Below are 19,476 nucleotides of genomic sequence, written 5' to 3'. Positions count from 1 at the left end.
CAATGAAACTCTGTCTCAAAATTTGACAGAAAGTCGAAAGAGATTCTGGTGGCGTGTAAAGTACAGCAGCGGCAAGACACAATCAATACCTTCATTTCGCGATACCAATGGTAATATTACAGACTATAGCGTCACTAAAGCGGAGTTGCTCTACTGAGATTTCCAAAATTCTTTTACCAAAGTAGAGCAAGCAGACATTCCAGAATTCTAATCGAGAACAGCATGAGTTACTTAGAGCTAGATTTTCGTTCTAGCGTAGCAGCTTCAATCACTCAATAAAGGCTAGCCTTTTGGTCAAGGTAGTTGAAGATACAAAATTGCTTCCAGAATTGCCACAATCTGATCGTAAAAACCGAAGCACTTTCAGGTAGTGTGTAGGCTTTACTGATTTGTATCTGAGGGCATAGATCACCCTGCATGGCGCCTGGCTGTGATAACAATGTGCCTCGAACGGCTTGCGGCCGTTGCCTAGCAACTGTCAGGCAGCGTGCAGGACGGCTTTTGCTGAGAGCGGCGGTGAGGGGCGCCGCTGAGAGACTGTCAGCGGCGGCGGCAGAGTTGCTGCGCGTGGCGCCTGCACTGCGCACGTCTTCCGCGTGGCGAGGGCAGCAGCGTCGAGCCGAAGGACGCCCGGAAAGCGGCGATGGCCCGAGGCCGCCTCTCCTCGCCTCGCCTCGACAGTCCCCCGGCTGCAGCTGCCACCGCCGCACCTACACAGAACCACCGCGACGCGGTAAGTAAACCAATTCCCTCTCCAGACAATTATTATACACTGCTACATCTGCTTAGCGTGCTGTCGAGTGTCGGATTTTCCGTAATTTCCAAGAATGATTCCCTATCGAAATTGGAGGGCTCCAAACGATACATATCGAACGTGCGATGTTGTTGTTGTGGTCTTCAGTCCTGAGACTGGTTTGATGCAGCTCTCCATACTACTCTATCCTGTACAAGCTTCTTCATCTCCCAGTACCTACTGCAACCGACATCCCTCTGAATCTGCTTAGTGTATTCATCTCTTGGTCTCACTCTACGATTTTTACCCTCCACACTGCCCTCCAATACTAAACTGGTGATCCCTTGATGCCTCAGAATATGTCCTACCAACCGATCCCTTCTTCTAGTCAAGTTGTGCCACAAACTCCTCTTCTCCCCTATTCTATTCAATACCTCCTCATTAGTTATGTGATCTACCCATCTAATCTTCAGCATTCTTCTGTAGCACCACATTTCGAAAGCTTCTATTCTCTTCTTGTCCGAACTATTTATCGCCTATGCTTCACTTCCATCCATGGCTACACTCCATACAAATACTTTCAGAAACTACTTCCTTTCACTTAAATCTATACTCGATGTTAACAAATTTCTCTTCTTCCGAAACGCTTTCCTTGCCATTGCCAGTCTACCTTTTATATCCCCTCCACTTCGACCACCATCAGTTACTTTGCTCCCCAAATAGTAACACTCCTTTACTACTTTAAGTGTCTCATTTCCTAATCTAATTCCCTCAGCATCACCCGACTTAATTCGACTACATTCCATTATCCTCGTTTTGCTCTTGTTGATGTTCATCTTATATCCTCCTTTCAAGACACTGTCCATTCCGTTCAACTGATGTTCCAAGTCCTTTGCTGTCTCTGACATAATTACAATGTCATCGGCAAACCTCAAAGTTTTTATTTTTTCTCCATGGATTTTAATACCTACTCCGAATTTTTCTTTTGTTTCCTTCACTGCTTGCTCAATATACAGATTGAACAACTTCGGGGAAAGGCTACAACCCTGTATCACTCCCTTCCCAGCCACTGCTTCCCTTTCATGTCCCTCGACACTTATAACTGCCATCTGGTTTCTGTACAAATTGTAAATACCGTTTCGCTCCCTGTATTTTACTCCTACCTCCTTCATAATTTGGAAGAGAGTATTCCAGTCAACATTGTCAAAAGCTTTCTCTAAGTCTACAAATGCTAGAAACGTAGGTTTGCCTTTCCTTAATCTAGCTTCTACGATAACTCGTAGGGTCAGTATTGCCTCATGTGTTTCAATATCTCTACGGAATCCAAACTGACCTTCCCTGAGGTCGGCTTCTACTAGTTTTTCCAGTCGCCTGTAAAGAATTCTTGTTAGTATTTTGCAGCCGTGACTTATTAAACTGATAGTTCGGTAATTTTCACGTCTGTGTACACCTGCTTTCTTTGGGATTGGAATTACTATATTCTTCTTGAAGTCTGAGGTAATTTCGCCTGTCTCATACATCTTGCTCATCAGATGGTAGAGTTTTGTCAGGGCTGGCTCTCCCTAACGTGCGATAGTAAATCGATTATGGAAGTCTCGTGGCTCGCGTTACGAGTATGTTTCAAGTTGTCACTACAGCAACGACAAAAAAAAAAGCGTTAGAGAAGCGCTTGTAAATTCAGAGGAGACGACTTACCTTACTCGTCGTCGGTGTTATCGTCTTATGACAGTCCGCGTGATGTATAAGCTGCAGGGGCAATTCCTTTTTTCCCGTACCCAGGGTAAACTTTGCCAATATCGCGCAGGAATATCGGCGGAGTGTCGCATGCGTCGACTTTCGCCTGCAAACGCAAGTTGCGAAAGTATAGGTACTGGAAGAAGTACAGTTCGTCCCTCTGTCCTGGACGCCCTTTTCTTTTTATGGTAGACTTGGCAGACTTCCACAGCCGTTCTATATTCTGGCTATGGACATTGGCGTCATCTGAAGAGACAAACTCCACGGAGTGGTTCACGAATTCGTCATCGAAACCTTCAGCTTTGAGAGTCTGGTACGACTGAAACCCGTCTGTGATGGTTCAAATGGCTCTGAGCACTATGGTACTAAACTGTTGTGGTCATCAGTCCCCTAGATCTTAGAACTACTTAAACCTACGAACCTAAGGACATCACACACATCCATGCCCGAGGCAGGATTCGAACCTGCGACCGTACCGGTCGCGCTGTTCCAGACTGTAGCGCCTAGAACCGCTCGGCCACTGCGGCCGTCCGTCTGTGACGACTTTTGTTCCAGGGAGTATGAAATGTTTTATGGGACCCACTAAAGTCACCTTGTCTCGGGACAATACCCTCACAACGAAACACTTACGTGACTCCCTTTCTATCCCACCAAAAACCCAAATATGATCTACTTCAATTTTAGAAGGTCGTCCTCTCTGATTCTTTCGTCTAGCAATATGAGTTTCGTCTACTTCTACTATTTTATTCGGTCCACCAATTGGGACACTGTCATTTTTCACTATCACGTAGCACACTTCTCGGCAAAACCCGAAGTAGTCACACACGGTATTTGCCAATAACTCAGTTTCGGATGCTGTGGCTTGCAACGTGTAATCTCGAATCCAGCACGACACAAGAATTACGCTCGTCTGAATCGATAATTTGGAGGACTCGAACCACGTATTTTTCCTGATGCTGGTTCGCTTTCCGCGAAGTCCACAATGAAATTGCAACGGAATCTCAGTGTCCACACTCCTTTTACAGAGTTTCACAGACTTCGCAGCGCCACAGTCAAGACAGTCCCTCCTTTCCTCGTCCGGCAGAAGTCCATATTTCCGGCAAAATTTCAAACATTTGTCTATGCTGGATATGCATGGAATTAGAGTTTTCCATGTGAGGCAATCCGCAGAAGAAACTTGAGAAGCAGCACACATTACACTCGCTATCAGGAGAAACCGTGTAGATTTCCCAATGGAATCACAAACAATTACGGCGAGAATGTAATGTACACGAACTGAAGGAACAACGCAAAACTGATAAAAATGCCGATCACAAATAATTTATCATAACGCACGCCACGAGACTTCCATAATCGATATACTATCTCACGTTCGATATGTATCGTTTGGAGCCCTCCAATTTCGATAGGCAATCATTCTTGGAAATTACCGTACTTTCTGACAGGAGCGAGGTGTCAAGATGAGTTACTGGCAAATGAAAGCGTCGCATCTACGCCTACATTCCGTAAACAACCTTTCCATGTGTGGCGGAGGGCATTTCGAGTGCTACTGTTACTTCGCCCCTTTCCTTTTCCAGTAGCGAACGGTTCGCCGGAAAACGATAGTTGGTAAAACGTAAACGTGAATCCTTAGAGAGAGGACGACATGGTTCTCATGAGATCCTATTGGGCGAAATTAAGGAAATTGTACTCGAAAGGAGACTGTGCGATCATTTTGCTGCCACTAGTGCACATCTCGCGTATGGATCTCAAAAAAAAGATAAGAGGTTAGAGCACGTACTGACGCGTATAGAAAGTAATTCTGCCTCGATCAATAGGCAAGTGGAATAGGTGACAACATCTATAATATTGCTGAGATTCTCCCTTCACTATGCACTGTACAACGTCTTATGGAAAGTAGATGTAGATGTTAACGTTGGTAAGCGTGAGTACGATCTCCACTGTAATTTTACGTTCACGCTCTTTTCGCAAACTGTAGATAGTCAGTTGCTATATTAATGTTGTGCTGCCTAGTGATAAGCCGACTTGTTGTTTTCAATGTATGCACCAAATGGAAACAACAGTTTGTCTGAACACCATTACTACAAGGCGGGTTTTGGAAAATGGGGACCAACTGCAGGGAACGATTCCTGAGAGGAAATAGAGTAAAAAAGTTCGTACGGAAACGCGTTCCAAAGGAAGTACACACCCACTTGAAGGTGGAGTTAAGAAATCTTTCACAGTGACCCCTGTGTCTGGAGTAGGCAGGTAGCCCCCCAGAATGGGGTACGAGACAAACGGGTGGTTGATTATCCACGACAACTGACACTATCCGTGTCACTCAAAACGCAGGGCTTATTACCTACTGTTTTGTCTCCGCGGGGACGCTTTTGTCATCGATTCATCGCAAACCACCACTGTGCTGGGATTTCTGTCATCTATCCTATTCACAGTTGAGGCTACCTTTACGTGGGGATTATTATCAGCCTTCACAGCACCCACATCTGGGCTACGGAGAATCCCCATGGCATGGTGCCAGTGAACCATCAGCACTGTACAGCCTCAGTGTGTCAGCAGGACCACCCGCGAGCGCCTCGTGACATCAGGCACCTTTCACAACGCCTACAGGAGAGACATATCTGCACGTCTCGCGGGTCACCTTACCACCCCTGCTGGATCAAGTGTCTGTGGTGGTAAGAAGGGTAACGTGGCAAGTACATCATGGGGCTATAGCTCACTGCCTTCCTGAAAATGGAGCTAAAACACTAGTACGGACTGAATATTCCCACTTACCTCTTGCGTTTTCATGTGTGCTTTCAAACACTGTGAAACATTTTTTACCTCTACCTTCAAGTGGATATATCTGACTTGGGACGCATTTCCATATACATGTCCATATGACCTTTTTTGCTTCTCATCCTCTCAGGGCATCATTTACTTCAATTTGCCTTCATTTAAAAAAAAATGGCCCTCCTAGTACACGTGTCTCACGAAAAGAACTCGGGTGTAAAATAAGAGAGATTAGATTTCATACAGAGGTTTACCAACATCTACATCTACATATGTATTCCCGAACTCATTGTTCAGCCCGTGGCGACGAATGTATCACACCAGTGTTATCGATTTTGTCTCTTCCTCCAGACATGTTTCAGATCCTTGCTTCGTACCTTAAGTATTTCCAAGCTAGATATATAAACAATGTAACAGACGAATCTAAAGATTAATACACGTCCCAAATCGGGATGAAGTACCGGTGTTGTGTTATAGTAATGTAGACGTATAATAAGCCAATGGTAGAATCGGGTAAGGCAGCGTAATGATTGGACTGAAATGTTATGATCCGTTCTTCGGTCTACTTGTAAATCCTTGATGTTAACTGTCGTGCCTCATAATAAACATTATATTTCGCGTCTTGATTATTGTTAACTATCGTACGTATTACGTAATACCTTTCACTTCGGGTTTGCTTGAAATGTGTCTGCTACCATCGGAATTCATTATCTAAGTCCGGGTAAGAACGCCGCGTGATTTGGATACTTGACTATATTCGTATTCGACACGCAACATCTCACTTGTGCACTGGGTGATATAGTATCACTTGCTTAGTTAAGCAGTTATCATTCACTCTTTTCCAATGTTTTTTTTTATCTACATCTACAAACATATTACGCAAGCCACAGTGTGGTGCATAGCGGAGGGTATCATTTACCACTACTACAAATTTCATTTCCTTTTTCTGTCGCAAGTAGAGCGACGAAAATACGACTGTTTATAAGTTTTCGTACGAACCCTAATTTATGTTTGTGGTCCTTACACAAATTGTACGTTGGAGGCAGTAAAATTGTTCCGCAGTCAACCTCAAATGTTAGTTCTCTAAATTACCGAAATAGTGACCCCTGGAAAAAAGAGTCGCCTGCCCTCCGTGGATTTCCACTTCAGTTCACGAATCGTCTACGTAATACTTGCGTTCTGATCGAATCTACTGGTAACAAATATAGGAGCACGCCTTTGAACAGTTTCGATATCTTCCTATAATCCTATACTCCGACCTGGTAAGGATCCCAAACACTAGAGAAGTACTCAAGAATGGGTCGCGCCAGCGTTCTATGGCCCGTCTCCTTTATAGATGAGCTATACTTTCATAAAATTCTCCCAATAAAAAGAAGTCGACCATTCGCCTTCCGTACTACCAACCTGACGTGCTCAATTAATTTCATGTCGCTTTGCAACGTTACGCCTAGATATTTAATCGCTGTGACTGTGTCAAACATTACGCTAGTAGTGCTGCTTTCGAAGTTGCAGGTTTATTTTTCCTACTCATCTGCATTAACTTACATCTTTCTATATGTAGAGTAAGCCACCATTCATCACACCAATTAGAAATTCTGTCTAAGTCGTCCTGTATCTTCCTACAGCCATTCAATTTCTGTCCACATTGTAACATTTTATCACACAGGAAGTGAATGTTTCCGTCTTCTCACTGTTTATTCTTTTCTCCGTTTAACAGATTGTAACTTATCACTTCCTGCAAGATCTTCATTTCAGCTACCTGCGTACGAATGTTTTTGAGAAGTGACTCGGTTTTGACACCCATGCGTGTGTATATGCTTTGTCATAGCGTTACAGAATTTTAGCACTGTGTCGTTCCTGGTCTTATTTCCATCGTTCGGTACGCTATAAGATAGCACAATACAAGCTCTACGATTCATTTTTCATGTCGAAGTACGGTGCTAATTCATGTGGGTACGCAGTTGTTTAAAGCTTAGCGCCGTTCATTCTGATTCATATTCACTGTAAATCATTTCAGACGAGTGCCGAGATACTCCCTGGAAAAAAACGCTTCGCTCTTTTTCTCCCCCAGCTCCCAACCACTCACCCTTGCCAGTTTTAACGTCTTCTATATCTACGGAACGTTAACCCACGATGTTTCTTCCATTTTACACAGAGTACCATAAAAAAACACTCATTCTGTCTGGAATCAGTTATGTGTTCCTCTGTCCTGCCTGCCAGCCCGTATTGGTCGTCAGTTTGTTGGTAATAAAGGAAGGAAGATTCGAGGCTCAAAAGTAAACCCTAAAAGACGTCTTTAAGGCTGATGCAATTGCTCTTTCGTGGAAGAACGGGAGGAGGAAGTAGCCTTGTCGTGTTTCGGGAACAGCGTAGGTACTTGTATTAAATTATTTAGGTGAAGCAAAAAAATCTTAAAGCAGAACATCCAAATTGGATTTGATCTCCGCTACTATTGAATACCAAGCCACTGGCTTAGCCATTCGGCCACCCTGGTTGGTCGCTTGGCGGCAACAAGGTTCCTACAGTCCGTCCTGTTCAATTATCCTGTATGTTCGCGTAACCCTTTCTCACGGACTGGACTCTTCGTACTTCTTCCATTACACCGTCTTGATGAGATGTGACAGTATAGCAATGCTGAATAGAAGGAGGAGAACAACCAAGCTGGTAGTCTCGTTACTGACAAACTTAATCTCTCTCTCTTTCTCTCTCTCTCTCTCTCTCTCTCTCTCTCTGTATGTATGCGCGTTTGTGTTTGTGTGTGTGTGTCTGTGTGTGTGTGTGTGTGTGTGTGTGTGTGTATGTGTGTCAAATAGATGATAGGCTACATTTCTTTCTAATTTGTGCAGTACCCGAATTCGGATGTTTTGAAACTTTCAAGTCCGTACAGACACTCTTACGCAACTGCGTTGTAATGCCTCACTTTTGTCTGTTCTGTCCAAGGATTTCTTGTTACACAAGATTACTGTCTATCAACTAAAAAGATGTTACTAGTTCACTAAAGATTTACTAACACTCAGTTTATGATAAGTTAATTTGAATAGCTTCTCCTACATATTTAAATTTCTTTGCTGTGGTCTCATATGGCAGTCAACCCTCAAATGTATGAGAACGTTTTCCATAGGCATTACGTATTTGTAACCTAGTTTCTGCTTGTCTTTCAATTTTCTTGAGAAACTATCTTATTATCCTTTGTTGTCTTTTCAAGCGATTTTCATAGCAAAAAAAAATTGTTCAAATGGCTCTGAGCACTATGGGACTCAACTGCTGAGGTTATTAGTCCCCTAGAACTTAGAACTAGTTAAGCCTAACTAACCTAAGGACATCACAAACATCCATGCCCGAGGCAGGATTCGAACCTGCGACCGCAGCGGTCTTGCGGTTCCAGACGGCAGCGCCTTTAACCGCACGGCCACTTCAGCCAGCTTTTCATAGCACAAGAAAGATTTCACGTACCTGGGAACCTCTGAAATTGTATATTTTTCGGGTTTCTTCCTTTCTGATAATGTTGTTGACACATTTAATGACTATCAATAATCTTCTTGAATAACTGACAGTGGTAAATTTCTGCTTCGGCCGGAAGTTGCTTGTTAGCGTCAGTTAATAGCTAATTTACACCGCTAGCTTAATGAGTCGCCAACTACGGTAGGATTCATATTCTGTGATATTTTGTGACGCCGTTTGTGCTGCAAAACTCTAGTTCTTATAAAAAAAAAGTACCATTACACAGACGTCTGTTTTTCTGTAGATGCACTGCCTGCGACACATCGGTCCTATTGCATTTTATGCCTTTAGCCGTTTCGCTGCCTGTTTTCTCCCGCGCCTTCTAGATATTTTTACACTGTTCATTTACATAACCCGGACTTTGTTACTCTAGGCATACATGGAGCCCAAGTCATATTTTGTCTCTTCGGACGTATGAGGCGTGCATATACGCACGAATTTACTATGGCTCAAATGGCTCTGAGCACTATGGGACTTAACATCTGTGGTCATCAGTCCCCTAGAACTACTTAAACCTAACTAACCTAAGGACATCACACACATCCATGCCCGAGGCAGGATTCGAACCTGCGACCGTAGCAGTCGCGCGGTTCCGGACTGAGCGCCTAGAACGGCTAGACCACCGCGGCCGGCGCACGAATTTACTGTTTTATTATTTCGGTTCCTGGATAGTGAAGTCGTTGACGGTGTTGCCGAAGTGCTGACCCGGTTCTGAATATGTCGGTGAAAGAAATATTCATCACTGTTTTTTCGCTGGCAAACGGAGTAAAATGACGGTAAATTGCTCATCAACAAAAAAATGGCTCTGAGCACTATGGGACTCAACTGCTGTGGTCATAAGTCCCCTAGAACTTAGAACTACTTAAACCTAACTAACCTAAGGACATCACACACATCCATGCCTGAGGCAGGAATCGAACCTGCGACCGTAGCGGTCGTGCGATTCCAGACTGTAGCGCCTTTAACCGGTCGGCCACTCCGGCCGGCGCTCATCAACAGATGTTATTTCCAAGTACAGGGTTAAAACGCAAGTTTCTCCACTACACCTTAACGTGTATGCAGATGTTGATGCTGAAAAGTCAGTCGGATTGCGAAGCTGTCTTGGAGATCCTGATCGTGCTGTTACAGAGGAGCAGAGTCTTTGACATTCTGAGTTCTCTCACTTCAGCTTTAATTACACAAAACACGACATTAAATTTTACATGTGCGCTCAATTCTCACTCATTTCAAACAGCAACGCTCTGTGTACATGTATCGTTCTTATTTGGTACTGAATCAAAATTCTTTGACAGCGGTGCCGCAGCATGTTGTGTAAGATTGAGTCATCTGCAAACACTAAAACAATATCTGATGACATACATCAATTACTGAGCGGGTAGCATTACACTGACGGAAAGAAATCGCAACACCAAAAGATAATTAATGTAGATTAATTAAACTTGGAGAATACATTTGTGATCAGGTTAATGTGAGCCCTTGTTGAGACATTGCGAATGTGACTCACTGGTACATTAAAAGCTGCTGTAACCGCCAGAATCTTGAATCCAAGCGTGCAAATACGCTTTCACTGTGTTGTGCAGGTGCATAACGTCAGTTTGTGGGATGGAGTTCCACTACTACAGCACTTGGTCGGTCAACACAGGGACGGATAATGCTAGTTCCCGATGACGCTGGAGTTGTCGTCCGATGACGATGTGCTCGATTGTAGACAGGTCTGGTGATCGAGGAGGCCAAGGTAACACGTCTACACTCTGTAGAGCATGCTGGATTACAACAGCGGTATGTGGACGAGCGTTATCCTGTTAGAAACATGCCATGGAATACTGTTCATGAATGGCACCACAATAGGTCGAATTTCAGATTGTCGAATAAATTTGCAGTCACAGTGTGGGGGATAACCGCGAGACTGCTCCTGCTGTCATACAAAATAGCACTCAAGACCATAACCATAGTGTGTCTACCACGAAGACAGGTTAGTTGCAGGCCCTTACTGGCGTGCTCCTAGCCGCCACACGGTGATCACTGGCACCGAGGCAGAACAATCTGTTATCAGAAAACTCAACAGACCTCCACCCTGCCCTCCAATGAAAACTCACTTGATCACTGAAGTCGCAAATGGCGGTGGTTTGGTGTCATCGGAATGCACGCTACAGGGAGTCTGGCTCGGAGCTGTCATTGAAGTAACCGATTTGTAACAGTTTGTTGTGTCACTGTGGTGCCAACTGCTGGTCATATTGCTGTTGCAGATGCAAAACGATGGGCTAGAGCCATACGCCGAACACTTTCCTCTCCCCTCTCGGTAGTCCATGTATCCGTCCGCAGTTGAAATGGTTCAAATGGCTCTGAACACTACGGGACTTAACTTCTGAGGTCATCAGTCTCCTGGGACTTAGAACTACTTAAACCTAACTAACCTAAGGACATCACACACATCCATGCCCGAGGCAGGATTCCAACCTGCGACCGTAGGGGTCGCGCGGTTCCAGAATGTGGCGCCTAGAATCACGCGGGCACAACGGTTGGCTCTGTGTAACAATAGCTCTCAAGACTGTTAACCAGGGGACTTCCGAAGAGACACCGTGCCTCTCACGACAACTTACTTACTAAGACTTATCCCGTAGATATGGTGCAGATAAAGTCTTACTACCCTCTCCATTTTCATGTTGCCTGTCTATCTGATGATGATGATGTTTGGTTTTTGGGGCGCTCAACTAAACGGTCATCAGCGCCTGTACGAAGTCCCAATGTTTTCAAGTCCATTTTCTTTTCACAACCCAATCTAGTTACTCTCACAAATGACGACGATGATGAAATGATGAGGACAACACAAACACCCAGTCCCTGCTCAGAGAAAATCCCCAACCCAACCGAGAATCGAATACGGGACCCCGTGATCCAGAGGCAGCAACGCTAGCCCCAAGACCAACGCCACCTGCGAATCCCTGTCGTTCTTTAGAACAGAATGCAAAGTGCACTCCAGATACTAACTAATATGGAAATGGACACTGTACTAGGATTAGGTTTATGTATAAATACAGTTTATCCTTTTGACGACAGTAACTCACGACGAATTCTTGTAATTGTATTTTTATTATTGACGCCACAATAGTGTTGATACCGTATAGAGTGACAGGACAACTTTTAAGTAAACTGATGGCGCTCAGGCAGATTGAAAATAGCTGCAAATAAAGATTTTCTTATTGGTAGTTCGTTGTGTAGTATGATAATGATTCTCTTTAAATATGTAAGAAGTGTGGGACACCTCTTGCACAAAATACAATTATAATTCTTTTCACTGTTTGAGAATCGTACAAATCGTTCCAGTAGCTGTACTAACTAAGGAAAGAGCTTCGTGTAGGTGCAGTGAAGGTGTTTGCATTAGAATAGTGACACAGGAAGTCGCCTGTTTGCAGCCTTCAGTACGCAGCCGTGACGTGAAGTGACGCAGCAGGTACTGCAAATTGTTTAAGGCAGGGAAGTCTACCGTTTGTTAATGCTGCTCATTCACCTCTGCGGAAAATGTTTGCAATACATCCTCCTGCAGTCTTATAATTAGAAAACAGTTTATCATTTCACGACCCCTGTGAACACTACTTAGTAACATAACAAAAGAAAGGCCACAGCGGACAGAGAACAGAAGTATAGTCATGGACGGAACAGGATAGACTACACAACCTGTGAGTTCCGCTCGTTTTTTACAAGGCGAAGTTGTTGACCGCTCCTGATGCAAATCTGTCACAAATGAAAGGTGAGGAGTTCGGCTATCGTTTCACGCGGCCTTCGAATCTCATTTCCTCTCCAACGGGAATACGTTTGTAGCCACGGCAGCCTGACGTTCGCCTGTCTAATGAAGCACAAAGTGACCGACAAGCCGAAGCAAGCAAGGAGAATACAAATCAACATTTATGTCTCCATTCCTCAACACACCATCTGGTACGTGGCGGAGAGTGCTTTGTGCACCACTGTTACTTCTCTCTCACATTTCCCGTTCCCATTCGCGAATGGCGCGCCGGAAAAAAAGAGTGTTGGTAACCCTCTTTGTGAGCTCGCGAGATATACGTAGGGGAAACCAATATTTTGGTTGACTTTCCCAGGAAGGTACGCTCTCGTAATTGTAACAGTAAACCACACTGTGATGTACAATGGCTCTCATACAACGTCTGCCAATGGAGTTTGGCGAGCATCCGCGCGACGCTTGCAGTGTTAATAAAAGAACATGTGACGAAACGTGCAGCTCTTCTCTGGATCCCCTCTGCTTCATCTATCAGTCCTGTCTGGTACCTCATTTCATGCAGACTCTTTCAGTGCATACGATTTTCATACGATTTGCTTTGCGTGGTCGTTCCGCTTTAAATCGGTCCGTGCTAATAGTTGGGAGGGGGGGGGGGGGGGCTGATTTGGGCGGAGGAGACCAAACTGCGAGGTCATCGGTCACATCGAATTAGGGAATTATGGGGAAGAAAGCCGGCCGTGCCCTTTCAAAGGAACCATCCCGGCATTTCCCTGAAACGATTTAGGGAAATCACGGAAAACCTAAATGAGGATAGCCGGGCGCGGGATTGAACCGTCGTCCTCCCGAATGCGAGTCCAGTGGGCTAACCACTGCGCCACCTCGCTCGGTACGTGCGCATAGTCCCAGACTTTCAAGTATGTGACTGCCTCCAGTGACTGTTTGCCAATCGTGTACCCACAATAACGGGTCTTGCCGGTTAGTTACTTGCAATACGTTATTTTCGTTAATTCGAATATCAGCTGCAAATCCCTGCACCAAGCGTTGATCTTCAGCATATCTTACTGCAATCCCCTACAACTTACTGACGTTGCGACTTCTCTTGCATACGATTTCATCATTTTCGGGCAGCCTCATATGACTTCATCGTTATCAAACTGGTCATTTACATATATTGTGACAAGTAACTGTACTATAACACTTCGGTGTGGTACGCATGAAGTTACTTTTACGTCTGAAGATTTTCTCCGTTAAAAATCGCGTGACGTTTTCGAATCACTTCGCGGAGATGTATGTGTGTAATTGCACTTCTGCTGCAGTTAGACAGACAACAGGCGTACGGGTATTAGGTGTCAGTAGGTCAGCTCGGACAACAGCTTTCGAAATAGCCACGGAGGCATCACCCGCCCTTAATAATTCACGATTCAGTCTTCCGGAACATGCGCACACAAGAACAGCTCCGACACTTTTCTCTACCTTTTCATGCGCCGTTTTCCACGAGTGCCTGTGGTTGCGACTGGTGTGTAACTTTTCTGTTGTTTTTACAAATAGTGATTAACTACTGAAGTCATTACTCTCGCTTTGTTCAAAATGGCTCTGAGCACTATGGGACTTAACATCTGAGGTCATCAGTCCCCTAGAACTTAGAACTACTTAAACCTAACTAACCTAAGGACATCGCACACACCCATGCCCGAGGCAGGATTCAAACCTGCGACCGTATCGGTCGCGCGGTTCCAGACTGAAGGGCCTAGAACCGCTTGGCCATCCCGGCCGGCTGTCGCTTTGTGCTTCGGAAAATATTGTTCTACAAATGTTGATGAAAAGGCAAGGTAGCTTGGCTTCAATGTCAAGGAGAACGACACAAAGGAAAGCCTCACCTAGCTGTACCGGATTACACGGAAAAATAAACAAAGGTTTTTCAAATGCCTTTTGAGTGGAGTAGAGGCTAACTGTCTCCTCGACAATGTGATTTCAGATGTTGATACGCGTTGTCAAAGGCTTTAATTTCTCTCATGACGTGTCTTTTGTGTTTTGTCAACACGAAAGAGTGGAAAATGTGATCAAGCAATAAGCGCTGCAAGGGTCTTTGGAATGAAAGTATGCTTTAATGCACAAATGGATTAGAAACGCCCCTCTGGTGGGACGTAGCATCATGTCCTGCAATTCGCCGTTACTTGCATTCCTCAAGAGACTGGCAGCCTTAGGGAGACATCAGTCACAGCCAGAAGTTAAAAAAGGAGGGTACAATTTCTGAATTTCTTTCTTACACAGGTAAATACATAAGATAATTTCGTCTATTGCAAAAATTACGCTTGCTGTGACTTGTCTAAATGCTCCCGCAATCTTTTTTTATGTTTTTAAGATGATGTGATGTTGTGATGTAATTACGTAATTAATACCTTGTACAACGTTAATGTTTTGTAGTATGACATGAAAATGGCCGCTTGAAGGCTGTGGAACCCAGAAGAAAGAAATTAGGAGAGAAACGTGTTGAGGTGATGCAGCAGCCGGCAGTCGGGATTTGTCGCACAGCAGAATAACGTCTGGCGACACAATGCCTTCTCATCAATGTCCCACAATACGCATTTATTGCGTCCGGGTAATGCAGTTGTGCTGCTCCGTCAAATAAGGAATCACAGTGGACCATAACGCCAATCAAGCGACGCTCTTTGTTTCAAAGGAAATAGGAAAGAAAATAGCGCTCCGTTTTTCGACATCTGTTTCGATCACCAGAGTTGGTATGTTGAAAAATAGGCAACATGTGTGTATACTCTAGTATTTGTACATAAACAGTATTGGTATTCGTACTTTACCGGATGTCGAAAAGGAAATATCTCTCGTAGCTATTAGTAAACAGCATCACAAATCTGACTGTCGGTACCTATACATTTCCCATTTCCCAATGGAACCATCACATAAAGAGGTGCATTGCGCACCGGGACAGCCTTAAAACTGTCGATGTGCGTGTTGAGAGCTGTAAGCTGATCAATGTGGCCCAGTAATTAACAAATTAAGACCACTTTCAGGGCCGCGCGGGTTTAGCCGAGCGGTCTCGGGCGCTGCAATCATGGACTGTGCGGTTGATCCCGGCGGAGGTCCGAGTCCTCCTTCGGGCGTGGGTGTGTGTGTTTGTCCTTCGGATAATTTAGGTTAAGTAGTGTGTAAGCTTAGGGACTGATGACCTTAGCAGTTAAGTCCCATAAGATTTCACACACATTTGAACATTTTTGAACTACTTTCAGCCTTTTTCCAATTTTGCTGAAATCTACTATACATTTTCTAAATGTAATGCTGATAGCGTGTACGCCAGTCTCTTAGATACACATGCAGAAAAGTTTCGAAAAGTTTTTTTTTTTTTTTTTTTTTTTTTTGCAGTCTAAGAGGTATAACACAATAGATAGGAAGGTACAAAGTCGTACAACTTATAAACAGGTTTTCTAAATTGTACAACTGGTATTATAAATTGTACGACAAAAAATTCTCAGCTTCAGCAAGAAATCGTAAATCTGAGAGTGTGACCAATATTTATTTTAATTTTTATGACATTAGTAAACAAAATTGAACTCTTAATACATATTCATTAGCTAAAATATTAGGCTACTTCTGAAGCTACAATGAATAATTTCAACATTAGCTACTCGTTCATGTTTGCAGCTATCTCAATAAAATACTTATTTGTTAGCACATATTTTCTCACGGTGGGTATGGAGCCATACATAACATTTCAGGAGCTAAATCGTTTCTTCCTTCTCGTCAACTTCACAGATGTTGCACAAACAGCTTGATGACGTATTATGAGACTCGGTTTCGTCAGTTCCAGTCTTTTCGGGCCTACTTTTGTTTTTCTCACATTCTTTGTTAAGTATGAGTGTCTTCTAAGGACTCCCAGTGACTTCGAAAGCAAATGGGGTTGCTCTGCTTCTTAGCCTTTTTCGTAAAGATAGGGAATATATCTTGTGGGCCTACGCTCTCCTACTATAGTTTTCTTTTGTGGGAGTTGCAGGATGCAGAAGTACATAATTTCCATTCCGTTGTCTTGATTTTCCTGGGAGGTCTTGACTTGTCTGTTCACTCATTTTTTGTTCCTCATTTCTAGCTTCCGATTATGGATTGGTTTTAGTCGTCACGAAGTCCGATTCACGAAAAATGTGTGGATCCAATGGCCAGATTCCAGTTTGGATAAGTCACTGATAGCATCTTGTACGGTCGCAGCCTTGGTATATGAGTCTCCTAAAGGCTGAGCGATCGTAGCCTGGCTAATATTGCTGTCAGGGTTTGTACGAAGCCACTTGTCAGCTGTTTGATTGTAATAAGCTGCAAGTTGCTTAAAAACGCAACATACAGTGGCTGTAGCCTACGAGTGGTATGTGGAGACAGGTAAAGCTAGATTACGCCACTATCCCTAACTAATGTTACATCAGACAACGCAATTAGCAGTACATTTATAGATCAGTTTCTAGATCAAATCAGTTGCTGAACGGATGGATATACCGAACAGTATCCTAAAATGTACCGGTAGAATATGCAAAAAATGTGCTGGTATAATTCCTAAGACGGCGCCATACTTCTTAAGCTTACTTTTTACTGCACTGAGGCAAAGGTGATATTAAATGTATCTACCCTACATTATCACTGAATAAGTAGACTTGCATGATACATAAATTTAAACAGGGTTTAAATGTCTGGAAGAGTACAGATGCTTAGTTTCAGAAACAAATATTTACTTCCTCAGAACATAAAATAAACTTGAGCCACTGCAAACTAAAATTATCAACGGTGTGTCGAACCGGTCAAGTGCAACAGCTCGATACAAGCTGATACATATTCTGTCCAACATGTGGCATCATCGTTTGCTAGATATGTTAATGGTACAATATAAAAGGCAGTACAATTACGTCGTCTGCGTACAAAGTGACTTCAATCTCCCTCGATGGAAAATGAGGTTCCACATTTACTAACAATGAGCCAGGCTGCCAATGAGAATGTCGCAAGCTTTCCAATTGCTCTCTTCCAAAATCTTACGACACTGGTGTAACCTCCGAGTGGTAATCACTACAGCTCAGTCATAAAGTACCTTTAGTTGGGAGACTTTCACTTCAGTTCATTGATTACTCATCCCTGCTTGTCAGTCTTGATGGTGAAGTCTCTATATCGTTACAGTTGTGACATTCAGGAAGGTGAGAAACATTGCCCCTTCGCAGCAGCTTCCGAACCAAACCTGACTCTAATTTGCTGTTTCGTAATACCGCAAGACCTTGGCACAGCTGCAACTCGACTAGGCTATAAACAGCACACAAGCGTTACGTCTATTTATTAGTAGCCTCCATGGACCAAAAGCAACTGGTAATTTTCCGAAGCTGCTGAGTGGGCGAAACGCCTCAGAGACTAAACAGATATCAAGGCAAAACGTGACAATCTGCTTACATCTCAACTTCATAAACGGATTTTAGCTGGCTCTCTGTTGTCTCCAAGAATTCTATAAGGAAAAATTCCGATGGCTAGTTACTAAACTACGGTTTTTTAGGATCGATACTACTCTTATAGGAATCACAAACTCTAAAGTTTTCTCATTTATATAAATATGTACTTATTTTGTGTCACACGCAAGTGGTTACCTGTTTTCTAGCTCTGTGGATAATCGGGGCAACATATATGCGTCATCTGTGGCCAGAATATCAGTAATTCGGGTCTTCGACTCAGTGATGTGGTTCACAGGCGTTGGATAGCTTGATCTTTGATAAAAGCGAAATATAACAGTGCATAATGGTTGGAGGCCTAAGAATGTGAGGGACGAGAAATGGTCTCCGCGGTTGAAAAGTCGTGTTATAAAAAAATTGTGAAGTCTCGAGAGATTTGTAAGGTGTTTACGAAATCAGTCTTCTTGTCGAAAAAAAGCTGAATTAACCTGTAGGTCACAATTTACAACTACATCTATACGATTACTCTGTAGTTCACACTTGCGTCCCCCGCAGTGTGTTCTTCGAAGCGCCTTCAGATTATTTTCTCTACCGTTCCACTATCTAACAGCGCTTGGAAAAAATGAACACATAAATGTTTCTGTACGAGCTCTGATTTCTCTTATTTTATTACGACAGTCATTGCTCCCTCTGTAGCTTGGCGACCGTAGAATATTTTCACATTCAGAGGAGAAAGCTGATGATTGAAAGTTCTCGCCGCAACGAAAAATGGCTTTGTTTTAATGATTGCCACCTCAACTACCTAATCATGTCCGACTCTCTCTGCCCTATGCCGTGGTTTTACACAACGAACTACCTTTATCTTTCTTTTTTACTTTTTCGGTGTGCCCCGTCAATGCTATCTGATAACCCTCCCATATCGCACCTATTTAATTTGTTCGCAAACGTAATTTCTATATATTTAGTTCAATTTTGTACATTTAGTACTCACATGGATGACCCCACACTTTTCATTACATAGGGTCAATTGCTACTTTTTGCACCAATTCACGTACCTTGCGTAGGTGAGTTTGACATTAGTTTTGATCTTCTGATGACTTTACTGGCCCATAAATGACGGCATGAAAACCATCATCAAACAATCTAAGAAGGCCGCTTAGATTGTCTCCTAAATCTTTTATGTAGATTAGGAACAGCAGTGGACCTAATAACACCTTCTTGTGTAACACCATATATCGCTTCTGGTTTACTCGATGATTTTCCTTCCATTACTACGAACTATGACTGCCTGACAGGAAATCACAAATCCAACCGCAGAATTGAAGCGGTACTCCATACGCACGCAGTTTGATTAGAAATTTCTCCTGAGGAAGGACGTACAAAGTCTTCGAGAAATCTAGAAATATGGAATAAATTTGGGACCTTTGTCGATAGTATTGCTTCGTGCGAATAAAGAGTTAATTATGTTTCTCAAGAACAATATCTTCTAATCTGTACTACGTGTCAATACACCGTTGTCTTCGTGGTAATTCATAATGTATAGACACAATTTATGTTCCACGATCCTACAACAAGTCGACGTCGGTAAT

General features: G+C 43.4%; 1 protein-coding gene across 2 annotated transcripts in view; it reads left to right on the top strand.

Moving 5' to 3' along the window:
- The first annotated feature begins 629 nt into the window (after positions 1-629).
- Positions 630-19,476, top strand: part of LOC124544812 (alpha-tocopherol transfer protein-like) — a 138,763-nt gene continuing 119,916 nt past the window's right edge. The window contains exon 1 of one of the 2 annotated variants that reach the window (XM_047123502.1): positions 630-733. The gene's annotated coding sequence lies outside the window, so the exon portion shown is untranslated. The remainder of the gene's footprint in view (positions 734-19,476) is intronic. The other variant, XM_047123503.1, reaches the window with a different exon arrangement.

The sequence above is a fragment of the Schistocerca americana genome, chromosome 8 (assembly GCF_021461395.2).
Source record: "Schistocerca americana isolate TAMUIC-IGC-003095 chromosome 8, iqSchAmer2.1, whole genome shotgun sequence".
Lineage (NCBI taxonomy): Eukaryota > Metazoa > Arthropoda > Insecta > Orthoptera > Acrididae > Schistocerca > Schistocerca americana.
This window is presented reverse-complemented; position numbering and strand designations above follow the sequence as displayed.